The sequence below is a fragment of the Cyprinus carpio genome, chromosome A13 (genome assembly GCF_018340385.1).
Source record: "Cyprinus carpio isolate SPL01 chromosome A13, ASM1834038v1, whole genome shotgun sequence".
Taxonomy (NCBI): Eukaryota; Metazoa; Chordata; class Actinopteri; order Cypriniformes; family Cyprinidae; genus Cyprinus; species Cyprinus carpio.
This window is the reverse complement of record NC_056584.1, coordinates 11589601-11607395: the sequence shown is the minus strand read 5'-3', so window position 1 is coordinate 11607395 and position 17795 is coordinate 11589601.

Here is a 17795-nt window from a genome sequence, read left to right as displayed (position 1 = left end):
ATCTCCATCAGTGGTGATCACATCACATCCAAAGCATCCAAAACATGGTCAAAGAAGCATTCCAGCTATGTTATGTCATACATGATGCTGTTCCCTAACTAAACAAAGGAACTGTGTCTTTTAAAAGTCAGATCAATTTCATACTCTGTAAAGATTAATCTGTTTGGGATATTGGGCCTTTTGTGTTGGCAAAACATGCCACAGTGTACTCAGCTATTGTTGTGGTGATGCGCCGTTAAATCCGATTTTCTGCCCGTATGGAAATTTTGTGTCACCCCTGCTGAATAAGCCCCTTTTTACACCTCCTATCCTGTTCTTCATCTGCTACGGTGCGGTTCTGGGAGTTAATATTGCCTGGAGACACATTCTTTACACAACGGATGTCTTCACTCAGTCTGTAGGCCTTTCTCATACCACCCACCACTTTTGATAATTAGCTGCAAGCTATGACTCAATTCACTGCTAACCCAAAGCAAACTTGTGAAGTATGATACTTGTTAAGACAGCTTTGAAGGTGATTGTGTCTTATTTTGTGCATGTAGTTTTGATAAATGTATTTTTTTAAACAGATGAGCTCTTCTGAATCCAGAGCTGTGCACAGCACCCCCTGCAGGGAGACAGAGCAGCTGGACAGAGCAGTTCACACATTACAAACACGGAAAATAGACACTGAGAAATTGTTCTTAGAATAGAAAAAGAATTTACTATAAACTTACATATGATGAGTACAGGCAATTACACACACACACACACACACACACACACACACACACACACACACACACACACACACACACACGTACACACACACACACACACACACACACACAACCGGTTTGGAATAAGTTTGGAATAAGACTTATTTTTTTATTAAACAGCAAAAACTGTTTTTGTTTTCAGCATTGATAATAATAAGAACCATCGTTGATAATTGAGAACCAAATTATTAGAATAATTTCTGATCATGTGACACTGAAGAACTAAATTCAGTTTTGCCGTAACAGTAATAAGGTGAGCATATGATACTTCGTTCAATCAATCAATCAATCAATCAATCGATATATATATATATATATATATATATATTATACTTATACATATATAATATATATATAACTTGACACTATATATATATACACACCACACAATATTTATGTTGGTGTATACAAATGATATTAAGTATACACATTTAATATATTAAAAGCTATATATTTTTAAATAATTTTTATTATTAGCTTACATTTTTAATTTAATATTATAATTAACAATACAAACTGTATTTACTTATTTATTGCTGGCCCTAGTTTGTAGACTCAGTTGCCTGACATAAACTGATCTAAGTCTGGAAATATCTATGTGAGTTTGGCTTTTCTAAAGCTTGTCTAACGCTTGTATTGCTTATTTATGATTATGATTAATAATAATATTATTAGTAATAATAATGCTTAATATTTATTTATTCACTTACATACCATTGGAGAACAGGTCCTTTTAATATTTTATTTTGCTAAACAACACAGTTTGTATGCCCACTGGCCTGACAAACTGACGAAAGTCAAAAAATATCTATTTAAATGTGGCTTTACTAAAGCTTGACTAATGCTTACATTTCCTGTGTATTATTGTGATTAATAATAATAATAAAAAAAAATTTTATATATTAATTTATTTGCTTACACATCATTGAAGAACTACACAGTTTGTGGACCAAGTGGCCTGACATAAACTGAGGCAAGCCAGGAAATATCTATTTGAGTGTGGCTTTAGTAAAGAAGCCATATCTTTATTGCTCCAGCTCAGCACAGACCCTTGGAAATGTAACTCTGTATGGAAATGTAAACTGAAAACAAATGCACTGAATCCAGTACATGTAACAGGCCTTGATAGCGATGAGGAGGGATTTCAAAAAGCCTGAGGGAGTTACTGCTCACCCTCACACAGACCACCCTCTCCTCCCTGCTCTGAAAGCACCAACACTCGCTCTGTTAGCAAGCTTCCACATCACTGTCCAGGAGCCACAGCTGTCCTCTCTATATTGTCAGAAGGATGCCATATTCCTTCTTGCTCTCTCTTGCACTCACTCTCTCTCCCTCTTGTCCCCATCCTATTTTTCTCCTATAAAATTGGCAGATAAAACATTTAACTAAATGCAGTATCTCCTCAGGGCTGTCTGGCTGTAGTTCACTTTGTGAAGGGGGTCGCATTACAATTTGCTGAGGAGCATGATTTGAGAACGGCAGACAGAGAGCAGGCAGGGAAAAAAAAGGAAAAGTAATTTCTGGATCCTTGTTGAAAAAAGGTCAAATGCTTTTTAATGACTGTGTTTTCCAATAATGGCAAACGGGGACAGGCAATAATAAACTTGCAGATTGGTATCGTGCGTTATGCACTTAAGCGGAGCGTGGCATTGAGGACTTAATTTACTGCCGTAGTGCTAGGCGACTGTCACCAGGTGTTATTTCTCTTTTCCAGATGCAGATATGGCTATTGAATGATTAATTGTAACCGCAAGATATGAACAACGAGTGGACTGCATTCACTAATGAAAAACCTTGTTTTGGATCCAAAACATGTTCAATTAAAAAGAAACAAGAGAGTAACATTGATAGGACAGCAAGAAAGATCACAACCATAATGATTAGCTATCAGAACAAACTGTTGTCTATGATTAATCAACAGTAAAGTTCTGATGTCTCACTGACCTAAATGCAGTTCAATGGCATATAGAATGTCTTGGAAAAGTTTATTTATTTCAGTAATTCAACTCAAATTGTGAAACTCGTGTATTAAATAAATTGAATGCACACAGACTGAAGTAGTTTAAGTCTTTGGTTCTTTTAATTGTGATGATTTTGGCTCACATTTCTTCACATCTCAACAAATTAGAATCTCAATCTCAAATTATTAGAATACTTCATAAGACCAATAAAAAAACATTTTTAGTGAATTGTTGGCCTTCTGGAAAGTATGTTCGTTTACTGTACTTGTACTCAATACTTGGTAGGGGCTCCTTTTGTTTTAATTATTGCCTCAATTCGGTGTGGCATGGAGGTGATCAGTTTGTGGCACTGCTGAGGTGGTATGGAAGCCCAGGTTTCTTTGACAGTGGCCTTCAGCTCATCTGCATTTTTTGGTCTCTTGTCTCTCATTTTCCTCTTGACAATACCCCATAGATTCTCTATGGGGTTCAGGTCTGGTGAGTTAGCTGGCCAGTCAAGCACACCAACACTATGGTCATTTAACCAACTTTTGGTGCTTTTAGCAGTGTGGGCAACTGCCAAATCCTGCTAGAAAATGAAATCAGCATCTTCAAAAAGCTGGTCAGCAGAAGGAAGCATGAAGTGCTCCAAAATTTCTTGGTAAACGGGTGCAGTGACTTTGGTTTTCAAAAAACACAAAGGACCTTCAAGCAGAACTTGGGGTATGAGGAACTTCAAGCAACTTGGGCTATGAGCTTCTCCACCCTTCCTCCAGACTCTAGGACCTTGGTTTCCAAATGAAATACAAAACTTGCTCTCATCTGAAAAGAGACTTTGGAGAGACCGCTTCTCTTCGCCATCTACATGACGTCATTAGGTTCTGTCATTCAGAAGCATGGCTTTTCCTATCACTGCTACGCTGATGACACTCAACTCTATTTCTCATTCCAACCAGATGACCCGAAGGTAGTTGCTCGCATTTCAGCCTGTCTGAGTGACATTTCTAGCTGGATGAATGACCATCACCTTCAGCTCAACCTTACTAAGACTGAACTGCTGGTGGTTCCAGCTAACCCCATCGTTTCATCACAACTTCTCTGTACAGCTGGGTTCGTCAACCATAACTCCTTCCAGGACAGCCAGAAACCTAGGAGTTGTGATGGATCATCAATTAAGCTTCACAGACCATATTGCTACAACGACCCGGTCCTGCAGATTTGCCTTATACAACATTAGGAAGATTAGACCCTTCCTGTCAGAGCAAGCCACCCAACTTCTTGTCCAAGCTCTTGTTCTCTCCAGACTGGACTATTGCAATGCTCTCCTGGCGGGCCTTCCTGCATGTACTATCAAGCCTCTACAACTGATCCAGAATGCAGCAGCGAGGGTTGTCTTCAATGAGCCAAAAAAACAGCTCATGTTACTCCTCTCCTCATCAGGTTACACTGGCTACCAGTAGCCGCTCACATCAAATTCAAGGTACTGATGCTTGCCTACAAAACGACCACTGGCACGGCGCCAACTTACCTAAACTCACTAGTTCAATCTTATGCACCCTCCAGAAGTTTGCGCTCTACAAGTGAACGACGCCTTGTGGTGCCATCCCAAAGAGGTTCAAAATCACTCTCACAGACTTTTTCCTGGACTGCTCCCAGCTGGTGGAATGACCTCCCGATCTCAATTCAAACAGCTGAGTCTTTACTCATTTTCAAAAAACATCTAAAGACTCATCTTTTTCTCCTGCACTTAACCAACTAATACTAGTACTTACCTATTCTTTTTCTTGTCTATCATATTCAAAAAAAAAAAAAAAACCCTGGCTAAGTGTTCTGTACTAGACTAACTGAGACTTGTCATAGCACTTGTATACCGTTGTTGTTCTCTCGTTGATCTGATTGTTTCTGCTGTTCTCATTTGTAAGTCGCTTTGGATAAAAGCGTCTGCTAAATGATTAAATGTAAATGATTAAATGTCTGTGGTTCAGGAGTGGCTTAACAAGAGGAAAACGACAACTGTAGCCTGTGTGCATTGTATTTATTTAATACACGAGTTTCACAATTTGAGTTAAATTACTGAAATAAATGAACTTTTCCATGACAATCTAATTTATTACAGATTACAGATATATACAGATGCACCTGTATATATATATGTGTGTATGTATGAATGAACTGATTTGATTGGTAAGCCTAATGATGTAAGATCAAAAATAAGTTCATATTATAGGGACTAAATTAACAATATCAAAATACTCTTTTCAAACTACCAATAATAAACCCACAAACTCTAAAAAAACTCTCAAAAAGTGAGTTGTAATAAATAATAATAGTCACAATCAAAACAAAAAACATAACTACATATATTAAATAACATACATTTATTATCAAATAAAAAAAACAAATAATCCCAGAAGCTCCTTTGAATGAAGCAGAGGAGTGATAGTCTGTATTTTTATTATTGATATCCTTTGGAAGCAGAGGATGTGTCTGCATAGATTAAATTACATCTTTTTATTATTGATGAAACAAAATAAATAATTTGCTAAAATTCTCAAAACATCTTAACTGGCTATAAATGACATTGTCTTCTGCAGTTCTTAGAAAATTCATTTTAGCCCAAACTTAATAGAGACACTGACATTAACATGCATTTATTTATCAGTAGAGAGGCTTCTTAACATTGAATTTTCATTCGGAGGAGCAGGCTACTAAATGCCGTAGTGCTTGGGGATTTTTGACTGCTATCGCTTACGGCAGAATGTTTCAGTTTGGCGGTGAGATTTTCACTTCGCTCAATGCTTCAGTGTTCGAGGAAGTTTTCATTCTACTAAACACTACAAAGTTTCCACTCTGACAGGCTAATTAAGGGGAGAAATCTGTAGTTAGCCTTCATTAAGCTTCACCCATCACATCCTATACTGACTTAAGAATTCATGTACAAATTCTGCTGCATGTCACATGATAAACCTGAACAGATGTGATTGTTTTTCTCATACTGTACAGTATTACATGATTTAAATATAATTTTCATGTGTCAAGTTTTATAAATCATTATTCCAAAACTAGCATAAAAGACCATGGCATACTAAATTTAAATAGCTGAAATGTTGAAGAAAAAACTAATTTATTATGTTGTCTATAAGATATGGAGATATGTTGTAGATATGTTTAGTAAAAAGACCTGCATTTTGCCCAGTTGTGTATAAATCTCATTTTAAATATTAAATATATCTGTTAGAATGCCCATATATTTAGATAATAGAGCTCTGCACTGTATTTGAGGAGATATATATATATATATACTATTAGCTATATATAAATATATTATATATACATACAGTAATACTTTTAGCTTTAAATTATTTCAAATCAACACAGAAGTAAGGATATTAAATACTTTAATTATAAAATTGTTAAAAGTGCATTTTTCTTCTGCTACACATAAATCATTTAAATACATTAGAATCTGAAAGATACATTTAAAATTTTTAATAAAGTTAAAAAAGAATACATTTATTTGGTCATTGTATTTGCCATTTATCATCTTTCTCTGCTAAGTAAAAGGCATTTATTACAAGCTGTCAGCTTTTTTACACCAACTTCTCCTACATTACATTAAACCTGTACGATGATCAATGGTCCAAATGACAAAATGCATATTTTTAATGACAGCAAAACATATTTATTTTTATACAATCTCAATCCTCTAGGAGCAGTTTAAATATTAAAAAGTGGAAAGATCAGCAAGAGGAAAAGGACTGAAAATGCCTAAAAACAGACAAAGAGAAGCTTTGAAAAAGCAACCAGAAGTCTGTCTCTTGATTTGCAGGATTTGGGAACTTTACATCTGTATAAAAAAAAAAACAGCAGAACACTGAGTCAGGAATTAGTCCTGCTATCATGTTTTAAAAATATTTGGAAAAGGCTTTTGCTCTTTAGACTGAGCTTATAATGTCAGATGACATTAGGAGATGTGCATTCAGCCTGAGATTCACACCAGATTTTTCCATTTTGATTGTAAAGATATGTGACTTAGGAATGTGACTTATGAAAACAGTGAATGATTCTTTGTCTTTGGTTCATTCTTACATGCGTTATTGTGAATTATTTGCAAAACACAAACACATTCCTTCATCTATTTAGACCTTGTTCCAACTGAGGTCGCCTTGTTCAGAATTTTCTTCTCGACGATGTATGCCAAAACAAGCATTTGTTTAGCTGAGGAGGAGGCGGTTTAATTCAACCAGTCATCTGAAAGCATTGGGTTCCTCCTTGAGCTTTTGACAGTGTACTATACTAACATTCTTTGCGGCCTTAGAGATCTAGTGCATTCCACAGAGAGTGAAATCTGAAGCCAACCTTACAGATCCGGCTATAGTGACGTACAGTTTTTTTTTTTATTGTCATTATTTTTCTTACAAGCATGCGCCCCCACCCTTCCTTTAGTCTCTACACTGTTGTTCCTGTCCTGAGAGAATTCTCAGGGACGGACAATGCATCCCAAGCAGACCCACTGGACCTGAAGGGCACAACGGTTGGGATGCAAAAGGCCCATCGCCACCCGCTTCAAGCAAGAGAGCACTTCTGTGTCTCAAAGCTGCATTTTAGGGATTTTTGAGGGCTCCAGGAGTGGGGAGCTTTGGACAAGGTAAATAGATGCACTCAGGAGGGAGAAGAGCATCTTCGCTCTTAATTGGGGATCGGGGAGGGGGGTGCTCACTTTGGCACTGTTGCAAGTTGCTAGCGAGCCTTTAGGCGCATCCTTACAATGTGAGGTAATTGGGATTTCTACCTTTGCGAAAGCTGCTAATTTTCCATAGGAAGTGCTAACAGGACCTTAGTCCAATATGTTTTCCTTTTTCCTTCCTCAGAGACTTACAGGACTGAAGAGCTGGGAATGGCTGGGGCCACTACCTGAGTGGAGGAGAGCCTCCGTAATGAACCACTTCACATAGTGGTTTACAGGGGGAGAAAAGAGTGAGAGAAAGGCCACAGAAAAGGAAGCCTAATTCTGTGGCCTGAGAAAGGCTGGGGCCACAAAAGGTCTTGTTTAAGGACGTTATTAAGCGTATTCTTCAACCGTGCTTAGTCTTCAGCACCAATGGGCCACTTAGGACAAGTATACCAATCTCAGTCCCCAATGGAAACAAACTGAAGCCATCTGTCAATGTTTACCATTATGGATTTCATGTACCACATCCCATATGCACAGCTTCAATACCACTGTGGTCTTCGGCATTGTCTGAGACCAAGATATGTTGACCGATCGTGAAGAAACAGAGCTGAATATCTCTTCAGTCTTAAGGCAGGACAGCTTGTGTTTGGCTGACTGCTTGCCATTGTCTTTGTTTCTCAAGTGACACTATTTTCTTTCTTAGTGTTGTCATAAGTGCAATTCACATTAAAGTCTCACTAAGCATAATAAAAACAGGTCAAACACAACTTGTTAGGGATTTCTCTGTCATTGTATTAATCCCTAAATGGCACCTATTACAAAAAATAAAACATCACTCAAAAAAAACAAAACAAAAAAAAAAACATACAGAATATAAAAAAAGAATACCAGCATACTATTACAGTTTTGTGTTCAGAGTTATGTGCTTATGGCTTCTGCATTAAATTTGCCCCAGAAGTCCAGAACTTACAAAAAACATTTGTTTAAGACAGAAAGAAAGGATTGAGAAATCTTCTCTCAGAGACTAGAGAAAGAAGCTTTTTCTTTTCTACTTCTTTTCCCCCCTTTAACCACCCCTGTATCTCTCTCTCTATCAGACAATAGCCCCCTACCCCTTGCCCTGAGTCTGTCTGTTGCCCTATAGGACATTAGGCATTCCTTAAAGTTAGCCCTTCTTCTGTTGTGCTTTTGTATCTTGATGGCCTGGCTCCAAATGAATGTGTACAGTATTGTGAAGGATTTGGTGGCCTTTGGTTCATTGATGTATTATGTTCTGGATGCATTTTCATACCGTCTAAAGCAGTTCTGATTGGGCTGCTCAGATTATAAAATCCAACATTTCAGGAGCAAGGAACTCTAAGGTTGTACAAAATGGCAGTAATAATTTGTGCTCACGCTGATGATCTAATATGGATGTAAAGTATAAAGTACAATATTGAACACACAATTGAATCCTCTGGGTACAGAAGATAAAAACAGAGAAGAGAGGTAATTTCAAATTAGCACAGTCAAATCTAGCTATTATTAAATGGTGCAAGCAATGAGACTTTCAAATCTTGTTTATGAAAAATCTTGGCATATCTGGCATATGGCAGCTATGATCTTACTGTTAAAAATTAAAAGCTGAAAAAACGCTAATGTAGAAACAATTTTTATTCAGAATCTCCTTGTAAATTTCACAACTAATTACAACAAAACAATGGGGAACAGTGAATTAAACGTGAAATTTGAAGTATATATATTATACAGTATATATATATATATATATATATATATTATATATATATTATATATATATATATATATATATATATATATATATATATATATTACATCATAATATATATATTTACAGTGTATTAAAAATGAATGAATGATGTAACTGTGCATATAGAAAACCTTCCAAAACGGCATGATGCAATAGCACTGTTAAATAAAAAGGCTGTATTTTTTGACAGTCACGAGTTACATAGTGCTAAAGATGTTGGGGTAATGATTGTGTAGATCTTAGAAATGGCTGGTATGACTGCATGATTCTATTCAGCAGTGGAATATGATGATTGTAATTTCACACTGTGAGAGACAGACCAGCACACAGATTGACGGGCAGTGTTACGATTCCATTAGAGTTACTTCACTGTGAACATGCGAGATGCTCTGTTCTAGAAACCACTGTCACCACGCTGCTGCAGAAATGACAAGCGCTCCAAAGAGAACACGAAGATCGACTGTGAATATGTGTCATCTTTTCTTCTCCTCTTGCAATGTCTTCCTCAAAAAAGCAGCAGTGGAGGGAACAAAAGGAACAATGAGAGGAGAGAGAGAGAGAATGAGAGAGAGCATACTGTATTATAGAGAGAGAATCTGCGCTGACATCTGAATTACATTTCAGACATGTAGAGAGAGAGAGAAAGCAAGAAATAACCACATCTCAAATGTTTATTTAACTCTGGCTTTGTCTTGTCACTCACAACTCAGAGCCACAGCTCCAATAGGCATGTATACATTCACTGGCTCACTGATAACTGACAGACTATCTGTACATATTGCAGGTTTGGACGCAAAAGTGGCATAGTTGACATTTATATCATTTAACTTCACTGACATTTTACCCTGTTGCTCAGTATATAAGGCACTATCTTTGTACGACACAACTGACAATGTGTCAAAAATGGCACGTTCATATGTATAGAGATGTTTTGTGTACACATATGGAAAGATGTTATCCATAATACCATGTGAAAGGTGCAGTATTGCATGGTAAAACTGCAAAAAAACAGGATAATTTTTGTTAATCAGTATTTTTGTCATCTACAAATTAAAAAAAAAAAAAAAAATATCAAAAAAAATAAAAAAAAAATAAAATAAAAACAAACAAAAACACAAAAACACAAACAAAAAATAAAAAAAAATAAAAAAAAATAAAAAAATAAACATATTAAATAAACACACACACACACACACACACACACACATATAATATATATTATATATATATATATATATATATTATATATACACACACACACACACACACAGATTTTTCCTCTTTAAAACAATTTTGTTAAATGCTGAAAAGAAGAGAAAACTATTTGCAAATACTGTTGAAAATAACATTTATTTTAAGTTATATTTTCTTTTTAAAAAGTTGTATTATCTTGTTTTAGGGATGTTTATATGTTTGTGGTGGGGGAAAAGATAAAAAAAAATACTGATTATGAAAAATTGTTTTGCAGTTTATACATTACACCTTGCCCACATTGTGTTCTTGTTTTGCTTGATAATAGGGCTGTCAGTTGATTAATAATAATAATTGATAATCTAATTAATTACAGGGTGCTACGATTTATCAATCTAATTAATCACAAACTAAATTTGGCTGTGAAAATACTCCCAAAAGATAATTTTATAGATAGATAACCTATTATTGTGTGAAATTTTTAGGCTATGATGGCCTAACATAAAGTATGGACATAAAAGAAGATAATTCGAGAAACATCTCCGTATTTTTTGTTCATGCACTGAAAGTCACTACTAGTGAACAGCTTAGTTACCAACAGTATTCAAAATGTTGTGCAAAAGAAAGTAAGTAATTTAGGTTTGAAACAACATGAGTTGAGAACATCCCTTTAATGTTTTTTTTTTTTTTTTTTTTTTTTTTTGGATACTCTAAAGAAGAAACTAAATCTATCAGCAGATGACAGAAACATCGATTCGTTCAAACGGCTGATTCATTCAGGAATTCAGTAAAAGTCTCTCTCTATGAATGGGCTACTGAATCATTGATTCACACAATTCGTTCAAAATGCAGATTCATTCAGAAACTAAACACCGATATGTTGCTCGGAGGTGTACAACAGTTCTGCTGTGGCTTTAAGGGTAATATTTTTGTTGGCAAAATTGAACAAAACACACAATATTGTTTACATTTTTCACAATATTAACTTCTTATTCACTGAACTGTCGTATAAAATCACATTTGCACTTGTGTTCATGTGATAAAAAACAGCACTTATGTGATATTGCTCTCGCTGCTGCTGTGATATCGCTTATCGTATGACATAAATATGAGACAAAAACTCATAAAGGGTCTTTTTTTTTTTTTGCTCCAATATCTTGATTTTTTCGGGCATAACTGCATTATGGAGTATTTGTCATATTTGTCAACACTCAACAGTTGACTAGCCTATATGAAATGTAAGATGATGTACTGGTCTGTGGGCGGGAGTTCAGTGCGTTAACTGCATTAAAATATTTTAATCGCGTTATTTTTCATAACCAATTAATTAATTTAATGTGTTAAACTGACAGCCCTTATATTTTAAACTGCTCTTTTAGTCCTGATGTTCTCTTCTGTTTTTACTGTGGGACTGAAACTAATTTCAAGTTTTAATAACACTGTTCTTCTGTGGTTTCTCATCTTTACAGTTGTTTTGTTGGCCTTTAAATTCTTGCTTTAAGCTTCAACCTCTTTAACTTAATATCATTAATAAAGAATAACATTTACTAAAATTAGAATGTCTTCCTATGTGCATATATACATGTTTATGTTTCTTGGCAGTGTGAGCCACCCTGACTAAAATGGCAGGTTTGCTGACAATATCTCAGCACAGCAGGGCCAAATTATCTTCTAAATGAATGGGGTTATGAGTGTGGTATTTGATGACAGTCAAACCCTAATACACACTTATACACACACATGCACATGCATACTCTGAATGCCAAAGGGAAACAGAGAGACCTAGTGCCTGACACCTCACCCTCATATAACCTCATTACAACCATTCAGCAGAGGTTAGAGCCCCAAAGCATACACTTAGAGTGCTTTGATGGTTCTGGATCTCAAAGTGACAGTCAAACACCCCCTCACCATGCAACTAGCACTTCTCTTCTCTCTCTCCCTCATGCGCTTTCCCTCCACACTTATTTGGGAGTAATTTTATGTGCCAGCGTTGCACATAATACACTTTTAATGGACAACTAATTCTCTGCCATTAATTTGTCAACATGATTACTGGATCTGCCGTTTGAGCTCAGCAAAGTCTGGGTTCCTTTTAAGTATATACAAGACGTTAATGTGTTTCTATTCAGGTTTACATCAAGGGACTTCAGAGATTTACATAATGCGACCATTGAGGTCCATGACAGCCTGCGTCCCCCACCCCCCGAGTTCACTTTTCTCACTTGATTCCCACAAAAGGCCTCGAGGTTTGCAGGCTTCACCCTGCTGAATACTGTCATTTTTCTGAAGTTAAGATGTGACTGGAGGCTGGAAAGCTGGGTTAAAAGGAATAAGGCAGGAGAGAATAACCTGTTTGGTTACAACAACGGAAATATGTGTGTATACTATTTTTTAGGAGGTAGAAAAATTCTGAAATTGAAATTCCATGGTAATTTTACTCATCTGAAAATATGCCAAATGTGTGCTGACCCACAGTTTTTTGTCAAACACACAGTTTTGGGGGCTCCATCCCCCCAAAACAATCACCAACCCTGCGTAAACATTAATGCAAACAACAGCACAGGGCATGGAAGGTGTATGTGTGACCCAAACTTCTGTGGACAGGTCACAGTTACATACATATCCTGAACTCTTCGCCACCCAGCCCTGGAAACACAGGCTCTTTCTGGCAGGAAGCTGATGAGGCAACAGAGTGAGAGATGAAAAAAACCCGTACTGAAGTTCTGGCACTGCTCCATAGTCACATTCTGCATGTGTACAGTAGTCTGTCATCAAAGGACTCGGGATTGTTTTTGCCGGTTGTTGGACATTTCCCTATGAACAATCTTTGATGTATGAGGGCAGTCTGGAGTTGACAGGCGGGTCATACAGAGGAAAATCTTTCCCTCTTTTCTTTCAGTGCAGTGGGGAAAATAATATTTTAGCTATACTAATAGCATAATATATATAACTAATAGCATATAATAACAAGTAATCCATTGAATAAACATGCAAATGTAAAGATGTATATTAGTAATGTATATAGATACTTATAAACGTTAAAAAGTAACATATTTGTGTGTGTGTGTGTGTGTGTGTGTGTGTGTGTGTGTGTGTGTGTGTGTGTGTGTGTGTTCACGACCATGTTTTTGTTTTTTTACCATGTTTTTTTTTTCAGGGTATAGCTGTTTCTTTATGAGCCCATATTAAATTTATGCTGAGATGTAATATTTACATTTACTAATTCAGAAATTTGTATCCAAAATTTTAATTGAATTCAAAGTAATTATTACTCTTATGTACTAAATTTATTTTTATTGATAATTATTTATTCCATTAAAACAACAAATATCACTACTAAGTTTTCTACTAAGTTTTCACAATTTTTTTTTTCTTCAGTCTCTGATTCACTCTTTTGCTCTCTTTTAAAAAACAGCTGTTTATTGAGGGCTTATAAATTGTATGTGCCATTCAGAATGTTATCTAGAACTGATTTTGTGGGGTAAATCTGCAGAATAGATTTGGTGGAATAGATTTAAATATGTGCTGAAAGCTGAGAGTATTACCCTAACTTCCCGCTGAAAGCATAATCAGATTAGACATTTTCTTAAAAAGGGACAGAACCTTGAATGTGAACTTGGACATTCAAATTCTGTGGAAATGTGTGGAGATCTGCAGGCACAGATTTCATGAAGGCGAAGTTATGCAATAGATTTTTAAGATGAGGCAATAGCGGGCAAAATAATAATAATAATAAACAAATAAAACCAGCTATACTCTTGTTGAGAGTGGTTTGACGATATCAATTTGAAAAGCGGTGGGAACCCAATTAACAGCATCAAACACCTAATTAGCATGAGCTGTGTGAGTTAAACTGCAATAAGACCTGGCTGTATTTTATGAGTTAAGTCTGGATACATTTTCTGTAATCCGAGCTTCGAAGTGTGGCATAATCTTCTTAGAAAAATACCAAAGCAGGAATTCATGTGCAAGAAAAAAGACTCAGATTCAGGATAACATTACAGCCTTCTGACTTGTACATCCAACAACAGCTGCAATATAATAAAATGACATTTATCTTGGACGAAATTCACTTCTTTTTTTTCCTGAAAACTGAGATATTTAATTATATTTAAATGTAAGGAAAGTGTACTATGACAAAATGAAGTGGGAAAAATACTCTAAGCTCTAAACTGAGTCTTCATAATGGGACCATGAACAATCAAGCATGAATCAAGCTAAAACCAGAAGCAAAAGCTCATATAACAAACTAAATCTCCTCTAAGAGTGCCATGTAAGTAAAGCATATTCACAGTGTTGAAATAAGCAACAGCTTAATACTAGTAAAGTCCACTCAAATATACTTAACTAAACTTCCTGGAAATATGCATGCAAAAGTGTGTTCCAGTGTTATAGGCTTGCTAAACAAGAGCTATGCATTACATTCAGTTCCTTTTGAGAAAATACTATGAATTCTGACCCAGCATATGTCAGTCTGTACAATATGTCGATTTTCCTTGTATACACTGCATGTGTGTCTGTCTGGGGGTAAGTGGTGCACATTGCTGCTTCATTGACCTTGAGTAAAGAAACTGACCCTCTTAGTGCTTAGCAGGCCACTTGTGAGAGGAAGAAGCTTGTTGACCAATCGCTGCAGTTAAAAGAGATGAGGGAGCTTTAGAGACGTTCACATAGTCGCCTTGACGACCAAGAGAAGCCCAAAGAACTTCATGGCACCAGATCCAGTTCAGGTTGTACAGAATGAAACAAACTGCCAATTTAGGACACACACACATGGCCAACAGAACCGTTGCCATACAGGCTCTGTCAAAACTGCCCACCCTCTTCTTCATGTAGACTGCATACTAATTCAACATTATGTGCCAGCACCAATCAACTCCACTGAGTGCATTCACTTTCACAAAGCCTCTACCTTTGGATCTTTTCCAAAAGGCTTAATGTCAAATCCAGGTGGAGGGTAGGATAAGTCAGTTTGATGGAGAGCTGGCTGATTCTGAGACTGCTCTTTCAAATGGCTTCTTTCTCAATAAACGGAGCCAAGAGGTTGCTCTCATTGTGCGGCGTGAAGATCCAGTTTAGATTTAGTTTAGCATGATGGCAGCATGTTCAAACAGCAATCCATGTACTGTTACACACTGCATATGTGCTTCTTTTGCTTTGTTATCAGCAAAAATTAGCAAGCTGTAGGATATGCATTGAGTCATTCTCAGCTTCAGACCACAAAGTCATGGTGTGTAGGCAGTTGGTTGTTCTGAATGGTACAATTTCCTCTCCAGAGGGCATGCAGAAAAGGTATAACTGACTGATTACTTTTATTCATATAAGGCTGCATGTCAGTAAATTTATCACAGAAGCTATTCAGGTGAACAATGCTAAAATCGTAGCATTAAATCTAATTTCAGGCACCGCTTGAAATGTTCCTGGAACATTCTCAGAGATACAACGTTTAAAGTGGCACCACGCTGCAGAGATGCTGGTGCTCAGAAACAGGCCGAAGGGTCCACGTTTATCTTGACTTCACTTAGCATTTCATCTCTCTCTCTCTGCAGAGAGGGTGGAAATGAAAAGGTAATCCAGGCCCCACAGGGCCGGTAGCAGGTGTTGGAAGGGAAAGCATTCCAACTCCTGCTGCTAACACACTCAATGGCTCTCAGTGGAGAAAATGCTTTCAGGAACTGTGCACTCACTTCCCTTGATTTACTCTGCCTGTTAGAGGAAAACCTTTTTAAAACACAACTGCGGAATTAAGGACAGAGACTTTAAAATCTACTTCTTCAATAAAAGCGACACACCAAAAAAAAAAAAAAAAAAAAAAAAAAAAAAAATCCTTTTTGAAGGACAGGGGACCTTTTATTGGTTTTAACCTCAAGGTCAAATTATGAGGTTTGCACATTGGTCAGAATTTTGGATGGGGAAGGCAAGCAATATAATGTCAATAAAGTGTATCCAGCACATTTCAGAGTTTGCCATTAACGGAGTTCAGGTGGCAAAAAAAAAAACAAAATGTGTCCCAGTCTTCACACAGAAAATTGATTTGATAAAATACCAGTAAGAGGCAAGGACAGATGGTCCTGTAAAAGGCCCCATTCAAATACCTCATGGTATAGCTTTTAATTGCTAATTAAAGTCAGCTTGAAATGAAAATTCACCCCATCTATTTTCTAAATGCATACTGTATTCTACATCTTATTTTGCACAGTTTATCCATGCATATGTTTAATTCTAAAAATTATTTTAATTATTTAATTATTATTTTAATTTAATTAATAAAAATAAAAAAATAATTAAAATATCATAACTGGACCTTCTAGTGAAAATGACAGATTTGTCTCTGGTGATGTATACAGGACTTCTCCAAATTAGCTCACTTAAACCCTCACTTGCAAGCTCACATTTATCTTTTGAGCTCCGTGCCCACATCTCAAAATCCAAACAATAACCAATGGATAGAACTGTTGATAGAATTTGTCGCTGCCCCCCATTTTTGTTTTTGTACAATCTGTTACAGTAGATATAAGACACAATATGAATGAAAATATCTGCTGCTGCTTTCGTTTCATCACAACCTTAACATTTAAAAAAAAAAATGCAGTCCTAAAACTCCAGCTCGTAATTGAAAGTACAGTTTTTTATTTTTTTTTTCAAATGCAACATCAAAAAAGTAAAAAGTATGATGTCTTACATTCTTAGCCATTTTGTATTTATCACACGATTATGTGATTCTTATTTAACCTTGTTTTGAATTTTAATATTTCGCCGGTACACAATAAAGAGCTGTTTTTCTACCTGAATCAGTGCTCCATTTGTAGTGTGATGTTTCTGGTTGTCAGGCCAGAGTGGACCCCACAGCGAAAGGCCTGTGGCAGTCAAACCCGGGCCATAATCCAATCCATTGTATGATGAGAAAACATGCTCACCTGAAACAGCCTAGTGCATATCATCATTGTCAGTTCACCTTCTTTTGCCCTGTCGATGCCAACCAGCCTCAGGGAGATGGGCACAACCACATCAGCATGGTGCATTCAACGACAGCATGGCATCTATTTGAGTTTGTGTACATAAATACAAAACATGTTTTAGAGAGAGACGCAAAAGCAAATTTTTAAATATACTTTTTCCTCGATTTCAGAACTAAAAATATATTTTTTTTAAATGTCATTCTTTAAACACATATACAAATTATAACAAAAACACACACAATAACCACAAAAACAACTGTTTACAACAAATAAAATAAATAAATAAATACAAATTATAATAATAATATGGGCAATATGAGATATGTCTCAAATTATTCACCTTTACGTTAATAAACATAATCATATTTTACAAATAAGGAGATCTACTAATTTTTAAAGAATAAATGTTAAATGCAGTAAACTTATGAATAGTTGCGGCCTGCCAAATATATCATTATATTGATGATATTAGCAGTTAAAATAAATAAATCATTTGGGTAA